Source organism: Marmota monax, unplaced genomic scaffold (assembly GCF_021218885.2).
Source record: "Marmota monax isolate L192 unplaced genomic scaffold, Marmota_monax_Labrador192_F-V1.1 WCK01_AAM20220418_F8-fsc00061, whole genome shotgun sequence".
Taxonomy (NCBI): Eukaryota; Metazoa; Chordata; class Mammalia; order Rodentia; family Sciuridae; genus Marmota; species Marmota monax.
Genome location: NW_026695230.1, coordinates 14,831,893 through 14,849,205, shown reverse-complemented (window position 1 = coordinate 14,849,205; position 17,313 = coordinate 14,831,893).

Here is a 17,313-nt window from a genome sequence, read left to right as displayed (position 1 = left end):
AAATTCTGTCAGCTCTAGTGTTTAAATGGTACTCTTGTTTTTATTTTTTAAAAATTTTATGTGACTATGATTTTAAGAGTCAGAAAATTCTGCAAGTCCTTTACAAAAGTACTGAGTCCTACCTCAGGCCACTGCACTCCTGTCAAGGCTTTTCCCTTTTACTGGATTTTTGTTTTATTTTACATCCAGCTCTGAATTATGTGTTTATACTGCTACATATTGATAGTTCGGTTTTGGCCTTATCGGTTGTCTTTTTCAATAGTGGCTGAGAATTTAGTTCTCTCACACTCACCTCCTCAGGTTCATACATTACACACTTTCTGCAATTGGCCCTCTTCCCTTCATAGTCATATGATAATTTTGGTTTGATTAAGATTCAGCCTTTGTATGATTGTGTCAATTTTATTTGCAGCATAGTCATTACTTGACCTTTCTTGTACTTTTTGTTCTCTGTGGAATTGACAATGATCTTACATTAATTTTTCCCCATGGTTTTCTTTGCAGTCATCACTAATTCGATACCTAAACCTTTCTCCAGATTTCTGAATCTTCTTTCCACCTGTTCAAACATATAAGGTAGTTTGTCAATGTCTTCTTAAAGAAGTTACTTATGAGACTTCTGACCAATCCTGACCTCTATGCCTGCTGCAGAGACCATAATAAATCTTTCTTCACCAGCATCCTAGAAGTCCCTTTGCTTCTCACTTATATTAGATTCTCTGTTTCCTGGATCTCATATCATTTTCTTTCTTCATTGACTCCCTCATTTTGGTGCCATGTATCCTGTAGTCTCTTTCTAAGAAAGGGTTCATGGGAAGTATTTTTTAAAACTTGTGAGACTCTAAGTATTTTTATTCTATTGTCACCTTTACTTGATACTTTGAGCATTTGTGTTGAAAATTATTTTCTTTTAGAATTTTAAAGGCATTGCTCCATTTTCTAGATTTCAGAGTTGCTGTTGGAATATTGCATGGCAATAAGATTTGGATCTATTATTAATAATCGCCCCCCCCCCTCCACTAACTCTTAGAGTATTTCATTTGTCCCCAGTGTTCTGAAATTTCTTTCTATGCTGTGGAGTGAATCTATTTTTATTGATTGTGCTAGAACCCCCAAGGATCTTAAAACTACATATTTTGGTTTCAGCAAGTTTTCTTAGTTTTTCTTTAAATTTCTCTCCCCACCATTTTCTCCTTTCTGTATCTAGAATTCCCACTCCTTAACTACTGGAACTTCTCAGTTGATTCTTCAGTTTTAAAATCTCTTTCTCCATTTCCATCTTCTCATCTTCTTTCTGTACTTTCTGGGAGATCTATTCCATTTTATCCTTCAGCCTTTGCATTGAATCTTCCATTTCTGATCATGGGCTTTATTCTTTCCAACAGCTCTTCTTTTGTTGTTACCATTTGTTTGCTGAGTGCTTACTGCTGCCATCCAGTGAATTAAAAATCTTCAAATACCTCTCTATGGTTATTATCAATAGTTTTTTTGGATGTTTTATTCTCCTTGTATAGTCTCTGTTTTTCCCAAGTTGCTCTTTCCCATCTATTTCAGTTTGTGCTATGGTTTGGATGTTGAATGTCCCCCAAAGGCTCTTATGTTAAAGTTTTGATCCCGAGGGTGGCACTATTGGGAAGTGGTATAAACTTTAAGAAGAGGGGTTTAGTGGAAAGACTTTTGGTCATTGGAGTGTGTCTTTGAAAGAGATAGTGTGTCCCCAGCTCTGTTCTCTTCCTCTCTCTCTCTCTCTCTCTCTTTTTTTTTTTTTTGTGCTCCAGCCATGAACAGGTGGGCTCTACTATTGTTCTTGCTGGGATGAGCTGCCACAAACCTAGAGTAATGGGACCAATGATCCTGGACTGAAACCCCAAAAATTGTGAGTCAAAATAAACCCTTCCTCTTTATAAGTTGATTATCTCAGGTATTTGTCACCATAATGGGAAGCTGACTAATGGTCTTTAGGCTAGAGGTGTTCCTTGGTGATCCTTGTTTGTGGTTGGGACTCCACAGCTCTGGGCCCCAACATAGGCTAATTTTGCTGGACTTCTTAATTAGATCTCATGATGCCATAGGTTTGGGGATTTCTCTTATGCATTCACATTTTCTGGAGAAGAATCTTCCAGTCTCCTGTGTGGAGGGCATGAGCCTAACTTAGCAGCAGTCACTGGAGTGTAGAAGGATAACTATAGTTAACAACAGTATGTTGTGTATTTCAAAGTAAATGGAAGAGAGGACTTTGAATGCTCTCACAACAACAAAAACTGATAACTATTTGAGGTGATTTATATGCTAATCACCTTGATTTTATCAACACATAACCTATACATACATCAAAGCATCATATTGTACCCATAATTATCATGTGTCAATTTAAAAATAAAATAAAACTTAAAAATAGTTAATTTAACATATTTTTCCTTTCTTTAATGTGACTACGAGAAAATTTAAAATTGTATATGTGGCTTGGAGTACATTTCTATGGGCAGTGCTGTCCTAGAGGTAAGATATGCCACTGTGGTGAGGTGTGAGTCTCAGCTTCATAAATAGATTACACTCTTCCCTTCTGAATCGGGCCTCGGCCTAGGGGACCTTCATTGGTGCAGATTTTGTGATTCTCAGCTTTGTTCACTGTCTGTGTGAAATCCAGTTTCCTGGGGCTTGCTTGTCAATTACTAAAGGTTGTCCGCTTCCAGGGTCCTAAGATTATATTACTAGTTGCTCTTCATCTCTTTACTAAATTTTTTAACATACATTTATGTAATTTAAATGATTTACAGATTTCCAGTTGCTTTAGTGGGGTTTCAGGGAGGATCAGAGAAAAAAGTACACATATTTAAAAAAAAAAAAGAAATTTCTTAGTGGCTGCTAGAATGGTTAAAATCTAGCATATATCAATAAAATGGGGAAACAATAAGAAAAAAATGCACATATTCAATCCACCATTTTGAACTAGAAATCCTAAACATCTTTTGGTTCTCTTAATTTGTCCCTCTTTTATATTTACCCTTTCTTTTTTAAAAAATTAAATTAGATTTTTAAAATTTATATATGGCAGCAGAATGCATTATAATTCTTATTACACATATAGAGCACAGTTTTTCATATCTGGTTGTATATACAGTATATTCACACCAATTCATGTCTTCATACCTGTGCTTTGGATAATAATGGTCATCACATATATGCACCATTTCTTAAGAGGAAGATTGCATCAGCCTTCAACCAGCTGGAGCCAAGCCTACTTCCAGCTTCTCCCCATGCAAAGCTCTTCTCTAGGCTGAAAATCTGATTGTGTTACTTCTTTGTCTAAAATCCTTCAATAGCTTCCAACAGGCAAACGAAAGCACTCAAGCACCTTGGCATAACTGAGAAGATGCCCTGTGGGGTGACCTTTTGAATTTCATTATCTTATCTCCTACTCCCACTCATTACCCATCAACCCAAGGACACAAAATATGCCACTTACTATATATGTACATGTTTACAACATGCCATGTAATGTCCGCACTTTTACACAATATACAATTGAAGGTATACATGTGTGTCTAACATTCCATTTAGTATTTGTACATGTATACAGCAAGCTTTCTAATGCCTCTGCTTTGCCCATGCTATGCCCTCTTCTTTTCACCTGCCTCCCCCAACTTTGGTGGCACAATTCACCAAGCTTTCCCCAAACCTTGCCTTTGAAGAAAAGTGGGTGAGAGGATGGGGACTGGCCTGGATGTTCTTTCTGTCTTTATTAATGATAATAATGGCCAGCACATTTAGCATTTAGCAAGTATTTTTCCGGGCCTTTATACATACAGAATTCATTCTTATTCTCTTCATTTTCTGTTTGAGGAAAGACAGACACAAAGAGGTTTAGTGACTTTCCCAAGTCAACCAAAGAATTGGCAACTGAACTCTAGAGATGTCCTTGTATGTCAAAGGCTGTCTGTCCTTTTATAATGCAGTAGTTGCTGGTTTACAAGTCTGTCACCTCTGCTGAACTGGGAACTCCCTGAGGCCAGTGCCTAGGTCTTTGTTAAAATCTCTGTATCATAAATGCATAGCATAGGGTCTCAAAATATATTTGTTGAGCAGACCTGCCATCCACTAAACATCTTAGTGTGGCCCCACTCTGTCTCCCTCCTGCACATTCTAAAGTCCCTGCACAAGGATTTCTGGCCAATTCCCTTTTTATGCTAGTTCTTCAGAAAACCATGATTGTTAGTTCCTGTCGGTGTTGGAAGAGGAGGGCCCATTCTAAGACATGTGACAGCTTCCCAGGCATTTACTTAAACATGTTTGTGTGCCTTCAGAATGGTAGTTATATTATTATTCTTATTTTAAGAAATCCACTGGTTTAAATCATCACAGAGGCTTAAATGATGTGGAAAATTCTAATGATGCTCTTTTGATGAAAAAAAAATTCCCTCATACTTAGCATAATCTTCCTTTGAATTATGCCAGGAAATCTTAAAACCCAAAGCTTGCTTTCTTTCTTTTTTCCACCTCATTATAATTCTTCTCTTTTTGGATGCCATGCCTGACCCACGGGAAGGAAGGAGCTTTTTGTATGCATAATGGGTGATTCTGCAAGAGGCAGCCTGGGTGCAGAACAACCTAAGGCTTGTGGTATGGGGAACATAGGGGAGCCTGGGAGAGAGTCGACTGGCGAGGGCACAAGATAGCCTGGTAAAAAGTGGCCCTGGATCCAGAGGGTGGTCCTAGGGAGGATAAATGTTGGTACCAGTAGGCTCACTGGGTGGGCAGTTTCACCTTGGAGTGATCCCACCCAGGATAATGATGGAGGCACCATAAAACTCCAGAGTTTTCATGTTGGAGGGTGGGTGATGATTTGTCTGAAGCTGCTCTTGCATAGCAATATGTACAGAACTGAGAGGAATTTATTAGTCCACATTAAAGTAAGGGGATGCCAAAGAGTTAACCTCTGATCAGTCCATGTAAATAGCACCTTGCATTACTCCTTTCTGCTGAACTATGCATATTTCTCTTCCCAGCCTTTATGAGTAAATTAGGGAAGAAATAAAGCCTCTCCCTGCTCTCTTCCCCACTGTGGTACACTTGGCAGTGTGGCTAGCCGGGTAGTGATACTCCCGGTATGGCCAGATAGAGTAGTACCTGTGAACACCTCCCTGGAGTTAGATAGCCTAAATGCAAGGGCTGGTCCTGTCACATGTTACCTGTGTGACAATGAGGATTCTACTCTTGGATTCTTGGTTCCTCATCTATGCAATGAGGATAGCATCTACTTCATGGGTTTATTTAGAGAATTAAATGAGATTCTAATGCATGGAAAGCATTTAGCAAGGTGCCTGCTGTGTATATGCTGTGGTTATTGTTGTTTTGTTATTGCTTTCTATCAGTACTGCCATTCTCAGAGGGACCTCAGTACCAGGAGGCCATTGGGAGCCCCAGGAAGCAGACTGAGCCTTGTGGGGGAGTGGCTATAGGCACTGGGGCTCAGGGTTGGGCTCAGGCTTAGAAAGAGGCTGGGATACAAGCAGAGAAGGCAGCAGACTCTGGGGAGAAGGATAAAAGAGAAGACTAGGATTATGGATGCAGAGGTCTATGACTAGTCCTGGAGAGGTCCTCAGGGTTCATCTGTATATGCCTTCTCAAGCAAAAGAATGTACTTTTAGATTGAGGATGGTGGAACTGAAATCTGCAAGAACTCCCCTCCTGGGATGGGGTGGGAGTATGTTGCATTTTAGGCCCACCCAGCCATGCATGTAGCATTGGGATCTAGGACATACCCTTGGAGCACCACTCCCTTGCAGACTGGTTGTTGAGAGCTCTCCACCTGCTCTACCAAATGAGGGTGGCCTCCTGTGGGTATGGGGTGGGCATGCTGGGGGTGTGTGGGTTGGAGAATGATGGTGCCAGGACTCCAACCATCAGAAGGTAATGTTCTCTTAGAGTTCAGCTGTAAAGTAAGCCAGATAGGGTCAGGTGGAGCCTGGGAAAAGCCATTATACTGACATAGGCAGACGTGGTGGCAATAACCTGTGGGAGGAGGTGGGGACTATCAGGTAGGAGGGCTAGTCAGTTCTGGAGCCCCCATGAAGAAGCCACAGGGGAAAAGGTGACAGGCTTTGTGTAGGGGAGAGGAGAGGGAGGAGCGCCAGGCCTAGGTCTGGTTCTCTGGCAGGTGGAGGCATCAGGCCACTCTGATCTGAGGTGTCCAGGTCTTTCTGGTCACCCTGCACTAGCTTCATGCTCATGGAGCTTCTTTCTGACAATTTGTCTTTGCAAGAGGCTATCTCCAGGGACATAGAGCTTGGTCAGGCCCAGACACTTTGTCAATTGGAGATTTTACTGCAAATTAATATACTGACCATGGTTTTAATGTCCATTCTCTCTAAGTATGGTATGGGTCAGCCTTCCTAAGTCCTCCTCTTCTGGGGAGTGGACAGAGTCCTGAGTTTAGATCTCTAGGACTGAGGTCCAGTCTTTAGGTTGGGAAATTTGCCTTATTAGTGAAAGCTGTCCTGGTGAGGAAGAGCCAACAGCCTTGCTCCGGTGGGACTCACACTTACCCCAGGCCTTTCTGTTAAATGCCTCCCAGCATGTATGTGTATATGGCTGCATGTACACACACACATGCGTGTACCCTCAGTGGGTGTGTGCAAGTCTATATGAGATAGGAAACTGGAGTCTGTATTACTCCTCTCTCCCCAGGGAGTCACTGTGTGTGGAAAGCCACATATGAATCCTTAGCCTGAGAGTTAATAACCTGGAAATTAGGAAGACCTATAATTCCCACCTTTCTTATAACATCCTGGGAAATAGCACAGGCGATGAAATCCTATAGACCCAGTTCATAAACTGGCTGTGTTATTTACTAGCTACCTGCTCTTGGGCAAGGCTGCTAACACTCTGAGCCTCAGTGTCCAAAAGGCGTAATAATGCAGAGCTCACTCAGGTAGTGAAGGATGAAATGGGTGGGGTCTGGGTTGGGGGCTAGTACAGATTCACACCAGGTACCCAGAATGGGCAGGGAAAGAGGCAGCTTGTATTCTTCACTAAATTCTGGATAGGATTCTTTCACAGGGTATAGAAAAATCAAGTGTAGTTAGGTGCTTAGTTTAGCAGAATTCACTTTTTATTCTCCCAGCAGGAGTTCAGGTTAGTAACCATGAGAGGCTGCCTGGGGAAGGGTACAGATTAGATTCTGAGATGTTGTCATTTGTGAGGTATGCTGTGCATCTCTCTCTCTCTCTCTCTTTCTTTCTGTGAGGCAGAGAAGTAATACATTCACTGTGAACATCTGTTAATGTTCAGAAGCATTGAATGAAGAAAGTTGTGCACACTAGAATTAACTAGAATTAAGAAGATGCAATACATAACTCACAACGATTGAGCGCTTGCTACGTGCCAAGCATTGTCCTAAATCTCACTGAATCCTCACAATGTCTCGATGGGACTGGCACTGTTAGGATCCCTGATTGACTGATGAGAAAAATGAATCTCAGAAAGGTTAAGTAACTTTTCCAAGACCACATAACTAGTAAGTGCCAGAACTGAAACGTGAGCCCACTTGCCCATGTTAACATATTTACTCTTAATCCTTATGTGTTTTTGCCGATCCAGTTGAGGACGCCAAGTTCAGTGCTTAGTCTTTCATTCCAAAGCCCATTTCTTTTGTTAGGGGCACATATGATTCTGTTAGCATAGTCAATACTTTTTAATAAGTTCTCTGGTTTTAATACATTATACTTTCTGGAAAAAACTTATCAACCATTCATACTTCCTCGTGAATTTAAGTCATAGACTCATATATCTAGTTTTACTTTCCACCATATGCAGGGATCCTTGGAAAAGTGGCTCCTATATGGCCTCCCTGACGGTCCTTTAGCAGCTCCCATGGTGGGGAGCTCACCATCTACCACTCCTTGTTGTCCAGAGAGCTCTAATTGCTCAGGTTGAGCTAAAATCTGCTTTCCTGCAGCTTTCCACCAGCAGTCTTCCCTCTCCTCTCCAGAGCAATTACAAAAGAAATTGCTTCCTTTTCCCTACGATAACCTTTCAGATATGGGTGTGAGTGCATGTCCCTTCTCTTCTCCAGGTGAAATGCCTCATTTTCTTTATCTGTTCCCCATAGGGCTAGTTTTGGATTCCCTCTGTGCCCTGGCCATCTGAACATCTGCTTCAATTTAAGCCATATAGAACTGAAATATCCTACCAGGTGGGTCTGATTACCAACACATTCCTTTTCTTGGAGTCTTTGAAATTTGAGCCTGACCCCTCATGATGAGAGTAGTGGTTTGTGTTCCCTAAGAAAAATATTCCACCCATTTACAGCTGGAAGACACCTGATGATCCAGGTGCCACTTATACAAAACTACCCCAGAACTCATTTGATGTAACTTTTATCTAATGGAGACAATCTGCATGCTGCTTGGGCCTCTCCTGGTAGTCTGTAGGTTGATCCAGGTGGGGCATTGTGTATAATCATTTCTGGGTTCTTCCAAAGTGCCTGTCACATTGGTGTGCTTCCCTTCACCTGTCAATAAATGCAGTTGATTGATGGACTCACTGGGGCTTAAGAAGTCATTTTCTGCTCTGTTGCATCTCAGAATCCAGCTGTGTCCAGCTGGAGCCAGCCTTCCACTGGTCTTGCATCTTTTTTTCTGAACATGGACCCAGGCCTCATGGCTTGCTCATGCATTACAATAGGAAGAGTTTCATTTTGGAACTCTGCTCTATTCTACCCACAACGGGGAGGAAACCAGAACCCTGAGAGGAGAGTCACAACCCAATTTGCAGAGAGCCCTGGAACTCCTCTTCCAGCTTGTGTTATCTGCCAAACCTCCAGTAATGAAAATCTCCCAGGTGTAGGCCTAGTCTTGAGCTGCAATTTGTTGGGAGCAGGGCAGTGTATCAAACAGTTGTTTCCAAGTGTGTCTTTATTGAGCCTTTGGCCTCTGCTGCCTCCTTCTGGCCCCTCCCCCTTCCTCCCTCCTCCGCCCTGATGTTGCCTATAAATCAAGTGTCTTTTCTTAAAATTGTAATCACCAAAATAAGGCGGTGATTTATAAGGAATTCTGAAATAGCAAATAATCAGCCAAACACTTCAATTTAATGGCAGCAATAAGTCAAGTGCCTCCACGCTCATCTTGGGAGGAAGAAGCAGGTCGGTCTTGGTTGTTTTGAAATGACAAATGCTCTTTTGTGAGTTGTAACAAATCAATTATCCACATGTTAAAAATGGAGAAACTCCTTTTTAAAAATATACTTTTATGGTTACATTTAAAACAGAATAATGTTCCAGGGAAGGGGGGGGGGCGGTGCTAGAGCTCTATAGTTATTTTTTTTTTTTTTGGCAAAAGAAAATTGGGGGAAATAATAGCTCTGAGGAGAAAGCTGTCCAAAATGACATCAATCAGAGATGCAGGTGCCTGGTGCCCATAGAAGATGCACACAGAGTATTAGGGTCTGTTTGGATACAGCCTGGGCAGGTAGCAAGGAATCTGCTTCTACCTGTGGCTGCATTTTCCAACTGAAATAGCTGGCTCCCCAAAGAACCCTATGGGGACAGTCAATCCTCAAGCTCTCCCTGGGCACATTTGTCTGCCTCGTATTTCTCATTTCAAGAAGAATTTCTTCTTTTTCGGTTAAGAAAGAAGTCACGCCTCAGCAGCTGGCCCTGAGATTGGAACCTGTATTATCTCGTTATGTACAGCCCCATCTGTGGGGGCTGCACAGAAAGACTCCTATGCCCTTTCCCAGGTTCTATTTTCCTCTCCTCCCCCGTCACATCCATTTGTGACACAATAAAATACAAGAGCATCTGCCGTAGTAGCTGCTTCTGTCAAAGCAGGAGAGGCTCAAAGCCATTCCAGGCTTTTTCACCCAGCTGGTGGGTTTGTCAGATTCAAGGGCCTTGAGAAGGTCACGCTGTCATGATTGCAAATGTTTGGGTTGTCTCAGTGCATGGGGCTTCAGACACTTCGGGCTCTCTGGGTGCCATCATGAGCAGTACACTGCCCCGGGGAACTTGACAAACTGGAACTTATGGTGGAGGCAGGTTCTAGAGGGTGGTTGCTTTGCCAGAATGGTTCAGGACTTATTGCTTTGGGTAGAGAAGAAAAGACCTACTGTGTGTGGGCTGGTGTATGACAGATGCTGAGAGTGAGCAGCCCGTTCATTATTAAAGTGTCCAGGCAGAGGAAGATTCTGCACTGGGTGGCAGGTGACCCAAGCAGGCCCCTTGGGCTTTGCATCTCAGGCCTTGCAAGGCTCTGTCACTCTGGGGAGCAGGGAGGCCTTTGCTGACAGCAGCCTGCAATGCAGCTGTTTTTTTTTGATCTTAGCTTGTTTTCTGTCCACGCTGTCCACTGTCCTTGGGCACTTTCCCCTACCTCAGTCTTTCCACTTGTCTTCCTCAGCAGATCTCCCTTCCACCTTTTGTTCCCCTTTCTTAAGTCCATACTTCCTCAATACTTTCTTTCCTTTGTGTTCACCCCACTGCCTGCTTGGTTGGATGCTCAGTGGATGACTTCTTTGATCCACTCATGGGGTCATCGATTCAGCAATTATTCTGAGTACTTTCTGTGTGTTCGATAAGCACACATACAGTTCTATTTTGTGAAGGTAGACCAGGTGTTATCAAATACCAAGGAAGACCTCCCTCAGGTGGGTAGTCAGGGAACACGTCTTTGAAGAAGTGACAGGATTGAGCCTGAAAGACAAGGAGTCGTTTGGATGATGGCAGAGTAGGAGAGATCCAGGCAAAGGAATGGAATGTGCAGAGGGGTTGTGGGGTGTTCCAGAAACTGAAGGAAGAAATACTTAGTACTCTCTCTTTTTGGCAACAGCATGAACACCTGGGAGAACCCTTCCTACCTTGGGGCTGTTAACATTGCTGTGCCCTCTCTCTGGGAAGCTCTTGTTCAAATTCTCTCATGGCTGGCTCTTTCCTACTATTCATGTCTCTGCTTAGTTGTCACCTCCTACAAGAGGGCTTCTCTAACCACCCTGTTACACTCTACCTCGTGTGTGTATGTGTGTGTGTGTGTGTGTGTGTGTGTGTGGGTGGGTGGATGTACCTGTCACTAAAAGAAATTATTATTTATTGGATTACTTTTTCATAGATGATCTTCCCCTATGAAAATGGAAACTTCACAAATAGAAATCCTGTACTATTTGTAACAAGCCATCACATTCCCAGCACCTGGCAAACAATAGGCACTTCATAAATGTTTTGTGAATTAATGAATGATGAATAATAGGCTGGAAAAATAGAATAGTGAGGAAATGTAGCTTCATTATAATCAAGCACCCATAGGAAAAATGGTAAGAGGGAAGAGGAAGATGTGTTAGAGATCTATTCCAGAGTATTAAAAAAATGTGTAATGAGCACATTTATTATGTGAATGCAAAGGTCAGTACTTAAGCTCCTTGCTTTTAAGTAGGCTAACATTTCTTCTATTTGCATTATGAATTTGCCTAGCAGCTCCTGTCACCTTCATGATAAATAAATAGACATATTTCTGTAAAAGTTTTGATAATTAAGCTGCTGCTGAGCCCCCAGTGAGTGCAGTCACAGCAAATGCTTCAGTGAGCGACTCTAACCTGCAGATGTGGACACCCTTTCCATGACTGTGCCCTTCCAAGGGATCACATCTTGTTGTCTCATTTTGGCCAGATATGAAGGGATGTGAAGGAAGCCAACCTGCTCTAGGTTATTTGCAGTTCATTGCTGAGTCTTGAAGTAGCAATCATTCATGGATTACCTTCTGCTTTTTCTACCATGATATTCCAGTTTCTGTTTATAAAACAAACACAGTTCAATTGTCAGATTCCAAAGTAAGACAGAACAAAACACAAAGATTTAAGAACTTGAAGAAAATAACAGGTTGGGAGGTAGAAATTCTCTTTGGGTAGTTTCTTAGATGTTGGAGTGATTGAGAGAGGGGAATTGAGCTGATTCTAGATTTATGGTTTAGGTAACTGGGTAGATATTTGTGTCAGTCCTCTGAGAAGCAGAATCATTAGGTGATCAGAGGTCAATCAGAGATCCGTCCAATCAGAGAATCATTACGTGATTGATTGATTGATTATCTATCTGTGTTAGTCAGCTTTCTGTTACTATAACTAATCCCTGAGATAATCAACTTATAAAGAGAAAAGTTTTCTTGGGGCTCATGGTTTTAGAGGTTTCAGTTCAGGATCAGTTGGCCCTGTTGCTTCGGATCTGTGGTTGCACATCATGGTGGAAGTATGTGGCAGGGCAAAAGCAAAATCACCTACATCCTGGATGGAAAGCAAAAGAGAAGGGGAAGAGAGTAGGATCCTATAATCCATGACAAGCGTGTGCCTCTGATAACTTGAGACTTCTCATTAGACTCCATCTCTTAAAATCTCCACCACTTCCTAACAGCTCCAAGCCCCAGCCTTTAACACATGGGCCTCTGGGAAACACTTCAGAAGAAAATTATAGCACTATATATCATATGTTTATCTGCCTTCCTGCCTGCCTATGAATATAGATAGAATCATAGATTTATTATAGGGATTTAACCTTATGCAATGTGGGAATGCGGTCAGCAGTTTATGTACAGCTGCTGCTCCTGTGTCTGCAGGGCATGCAGTCAGCAAAGGAAGATAAACATAATGTAGGGACGTGGCAGAGAACCTGTAAGAATGAGCCAGGACCCATGGGGCCGAAGTAGAACCTGTGCTGATGTGTCACCAACTTTAGGTTTTCACTGCAGGGGATGCTGATTTCCTTCATCACAGAGTTAATGTGCACCTGGCCCTGGAGTCAGCAAATGCTGAAGGGTGAAGTCTGGCAAGAGCTGGAGAAGTTGCCCACCTGACTGTTGCCTCACATGGGAGAGACGGGCCACCCAACACATGGCAACAGCACCTGCGGCTCTGCAGCCACTTCAGAGAGTGAAACCAAAATGATCCTTGCTTCACTTTTGACCTTCCAAGTCTCTTGCAAAATGTCTCCTGTGGCTCATGCTAATCCAGAACTCTGTGGAGAAGGGAACTGTGGGGAACATAGTTCAGTTCTAGCCTCACTAGGTTGACAAAAGTGCATGCAATGTCAGTGCATGAATAAGATGCTCAGGAACTCTGTTAAGTCAGAAGAGATCGTTATTCAAAGGATGGGCAGAAGCCAGAACCTACTGTGGAGGATAGGAAGGAGAGACATCAGAGAGGTCAGGAGGACATGTGGGGATGAAGTTCTGGGTGTAAGTGTGAGAATGTGAGTCTCTAAATGGTAATGATGATGATGGGCATGATATTGAATTTAATGACTGGTGTCTATGACACTGATCAGTCAGAATGGATGCTAGCCCATGAGGAGGTTCTGGGATCCTCCAGAAGAGGCCATCATCCCACCATTGTGATGGTGATGGCAGTGGTGATGGTGGACATTGGGCAGACAGGGGCTCTATGGAACAATTATTTGCTTCCTAGTATGAGAGCTACATTGCATTTTAACAACTATGTCTGCCTTGGTGCAAAGTTGGCAGATATCAGCCCTAATAGCCAATAACTAATAGCAATTGCAGGACTATCAAGTGCCAGGTGCTCAGCTAAGCACCTGAGTCTGTATGATGGGGGTGTTGTCTCTTGGGTGCTTTGCTCTGTCCTGACTGCTTCTGGGAAGAATCAGAATCTTAGATCCTGGCAGAGCAAATTGTCAGGAACATCGTCAGCAAACATCTGCTGCTATGTCATGCGCCATGTTAGCAGGAGGATGTATTTTGGGGAGTCTTTGTAGGCCCTGCTCCATGTGGGGGAGAACATTTGAACACACAGCAGCTGTTAATGAATGCCATGCTGCTAATTAGGACAGTCTGAGAGGAGCAGCTGCCCTGCACACTGGTGGTTTGGAATGACAAAGGCAAGAATATCTATCAGTTGGAGTCCAGGGGGGCTGTCTCAGTAGGACAAATTCTGGGCTAATGGAATGCACATAGACTTGTGAAGCATTAAACGTGGAAGTTCTCAGCTCAAAAGATCTGACATAGTTGTCTCACCAGATCAAACACAATAGAAGATTCCCAACGTGCCATTTTGATTCATGGTTTAAGGATACAGCTTTGGGTACAATACTTGAATAAACTGTGTACTGAAAAGTAGCCTTGAGGTCTTTTTTGACTCCATCCTTCCAGCTGCCATGTGGGGCATATTTGTTCTCCCTTTGACATCTACCTTCTATCTTTCTATTTCTTAAAGAGAAACACTTCAAAGAAGTGACAGCTTATTATCTTAATGGTATCTGAAATGATCTGGGTATTTGTATTAACAGTATAACCAGATTGACCAAGAGACATACCCAGGATTGTCTTGTTCCCCAAATGCCTGTTGCCATTTGCTTGGCATTAGTTGAGGCTGAGGTGAACAGGCTTAATTCAAATTTTCAGTGGAAGCCAGGCAGCCACATCCTGGCCACAAAGGTGACTGAAACCTGTGCCATTGGCAGTGTATGTCTCTAATGGGGATGGAGGGTGGACAGGCAGAGCTCTGGAGGGGAGGAGGTGGATGGCTCATGAGCTCTCTCACCTCAACCACTGGGGACAGCACAGAGCACAAGCTTCATTGCAAGTGAGTGGGTGAGTGTGGCTGTGATTTACCGGGCATGCCCTTTGACTGTGGATTCTCAGTCCGCATGTTCTTTCCTTGGATGTTTCTCACATAAAGACAGAAATCAGCAAATGGTGGGAAATTGGATTTAGAGTTACACCTTTCAGGAGGTTTATTCAACACTCCAAAGACCTCAATTTGCAATAGGGATTCCTTGCCAATAAGCAGCAGTGTCTCAGTCACATGGTATGGAATACCAGGCTCTGGAGCTGGAACTAAAAAGGGAATTCTGGGAGGGACCAGGACAGCAGTGTGGGCAAGCTGGAGCTGACTAGTTTGTGGAGTAGCTGGGCCTGTCACAGGCAGGGACAGCCAGAGTGTGTGAGGCATCAGCAAAGCTTTTTTTTTTTTTTTTTTTAATTTTAACAGCTTCAAAAGAAAGACTGACAGCTATTATCTCAATGCTCCCAAATCAATCAGTGGGGTTTTATACTGATGGTTGACAATGAAGTTTAGGTAAGGAAAAGAAGACGAAAAATGTTTAATCCATGGTATGTTTAGTTATATCTGAAGTTACTAATAATTGCAAATTTCCAATGATTACAACTTTCTACACTGGTTATATTTTATGACTTCCCATGATTACCTAAAATGTGTTTTATAATTGTTGATGTTCATATACAAACATTAAAGGTCTGCATTTCAGATGGGTAAAAACAGCCCTGCCAAAACAATTTGACAGGAAGACAGTCCTTATCTCTTTCTATAGAATGGAAGCTGAGAAATTTGTCACTTAAGTGTAGGTACTCTCCTTTAGTTTTACTGAGGACTTTGTCTCAATCTGATTTGTAAGCAAATAACTACCTAGGTTGTAAATAATCTTTATCCTCCAGCTTCTTTTATGGGCCAAGACAAACAATTTACAATATAATGCCTGAGTAAACAAAAGTACTTTTCTATGCAAATGATTTTCTTCAGTTTCTCTTTACTTAAAGCTGACTCCCTTCTTAAAAGGTCATCATATCTCATCTCATATTTTTCTTTCTTGAAGAGAGGGATTACCTAATTCTGTATCTCAGAGGTTAGTATGTTTCCTTGAGATCCAAAAAGGAAATGACTTTCCATCACTTTTATCCCAAAACAGAATCCTTATTGGGCTTACAGAGCCCATTTCTGGGTCTGTCTCTTGCCACCCTTCCATTCTCATCTGTGCCTCTGTCCCTTCAGCCCTGTTGAACTTGCTGTTCTTTCAAGAGCCTTGTTCTTTCTCTCTGACAGACTTCTTTACATGCAGTGCCCTCTGCCTGGAGCATTGTGTTGTTGCCTTCTATGTGTAGCTCTCTGGCACTATAATGAAATGTCTGAGATAATTAATTCATAAAGAAAAAAGGTTTATTTTGGCTCAGAATTTGGAACGTTCCAATCTAAGACCACATTAGTTTGGGCCTGTGGTAAGGCAAGGAATCATTGTGTGAGTGCATTGTATAGCAAACCTCATGGCCAGGAAGCAAAGAGAGAAAGAGGAGGGAGCCAGGATCCCACAATTTCCTTTGAGGGCACATCCCCAGTGACCTAAGGATCTTTCACTAGACTGCACCTCTCAAAATTCTACCACCTCCCAATAGCACCACCCCTGAGAAGCAAGCCTTAATGCATGGGATTTGGGGGCCACTCAAGATTCAAATTATAGCACCTTCCATTACTAACTAACTGGTAGCCAGATGAATAGCTCCGTCCTTGGGGAGTTTTTTTCTGAACCTCCCTTCCCTGTATATGCAAGTAGCCTCTAGTGGTAGCATTTTGCTCTTTTGTAACCATCTGATTATTGACACTGATTTATTTGGCTGCTGTCTTCCCTACTATGCTGTAAGCTCTTTGGGAATGGGGGTCATATCTACTTGGTTACCTCTGTGCCCCCACAGTATTCAGAGTGTTGGGTGCACAGTGCTCAGTTAGCAGGTGCTGCTTGATTGGCAATTATATAACTCTTTATTGAAGCAGTTAAGCTCATTAAAGTGAAAAGAACCCCTCTCTGTGCACTTTTAAATAGCAGCACTGAAGAATTTTAAAATAAGACTTGATTCAACAAAGTCTAGACACATTGTAGTCCTCTTTTCATTGATCCTTATCTTTTTACTCATCAGGAGAATGTTTCTTACTGTTTAATCCTGGAGTCAGCCTATAGTCCAAAAGCATCTTTGAGACAGAATTTTCTCTATAACTTCAGCTCCCTGATTTTAAGGTAGTTGACACAAATCTGCTCCCATCTTGGAGCTGTTGGTGACATTTTTCTGCCCACTCATAAGGGGTTTACCCCTTGCTCTTGGATTTAAGTTTGACAGAGAGATGGCCTCAGTTACCTTCCTCGTCTCCTGCTTGAATACCTCTGATATGTGCCGCAGTCTGGCTGGGCACAATCAGGAGCCACTTGTCAAAAGAAACTAACTTTATTTTTAGAACCACACACGCCAAACAAAACAGCCTCTCAGGAAAAACCCTCAGAGCCCCAACTGCCACCACCGGCTTTCCACAAGCTTCTCTCTCCCACACAAGCTTCTCTCCACCTCCCACAATCCTCCTGCTCTTGAGGCCGATTGGCTGGGTCACGTGGGCGGAGCCAAAAAAGTCCCCCAATGAGCAGCTCCGTGGTCTGAAAGGGCAGGGAAACAGCCCAATGAGCATCACCGCAGAGGAGCCAATCAGCTAGATGTTGCTGGGGCCGAGGAGCCAATCAGCTAGATGTTGCTGGGGCCGCTGTGA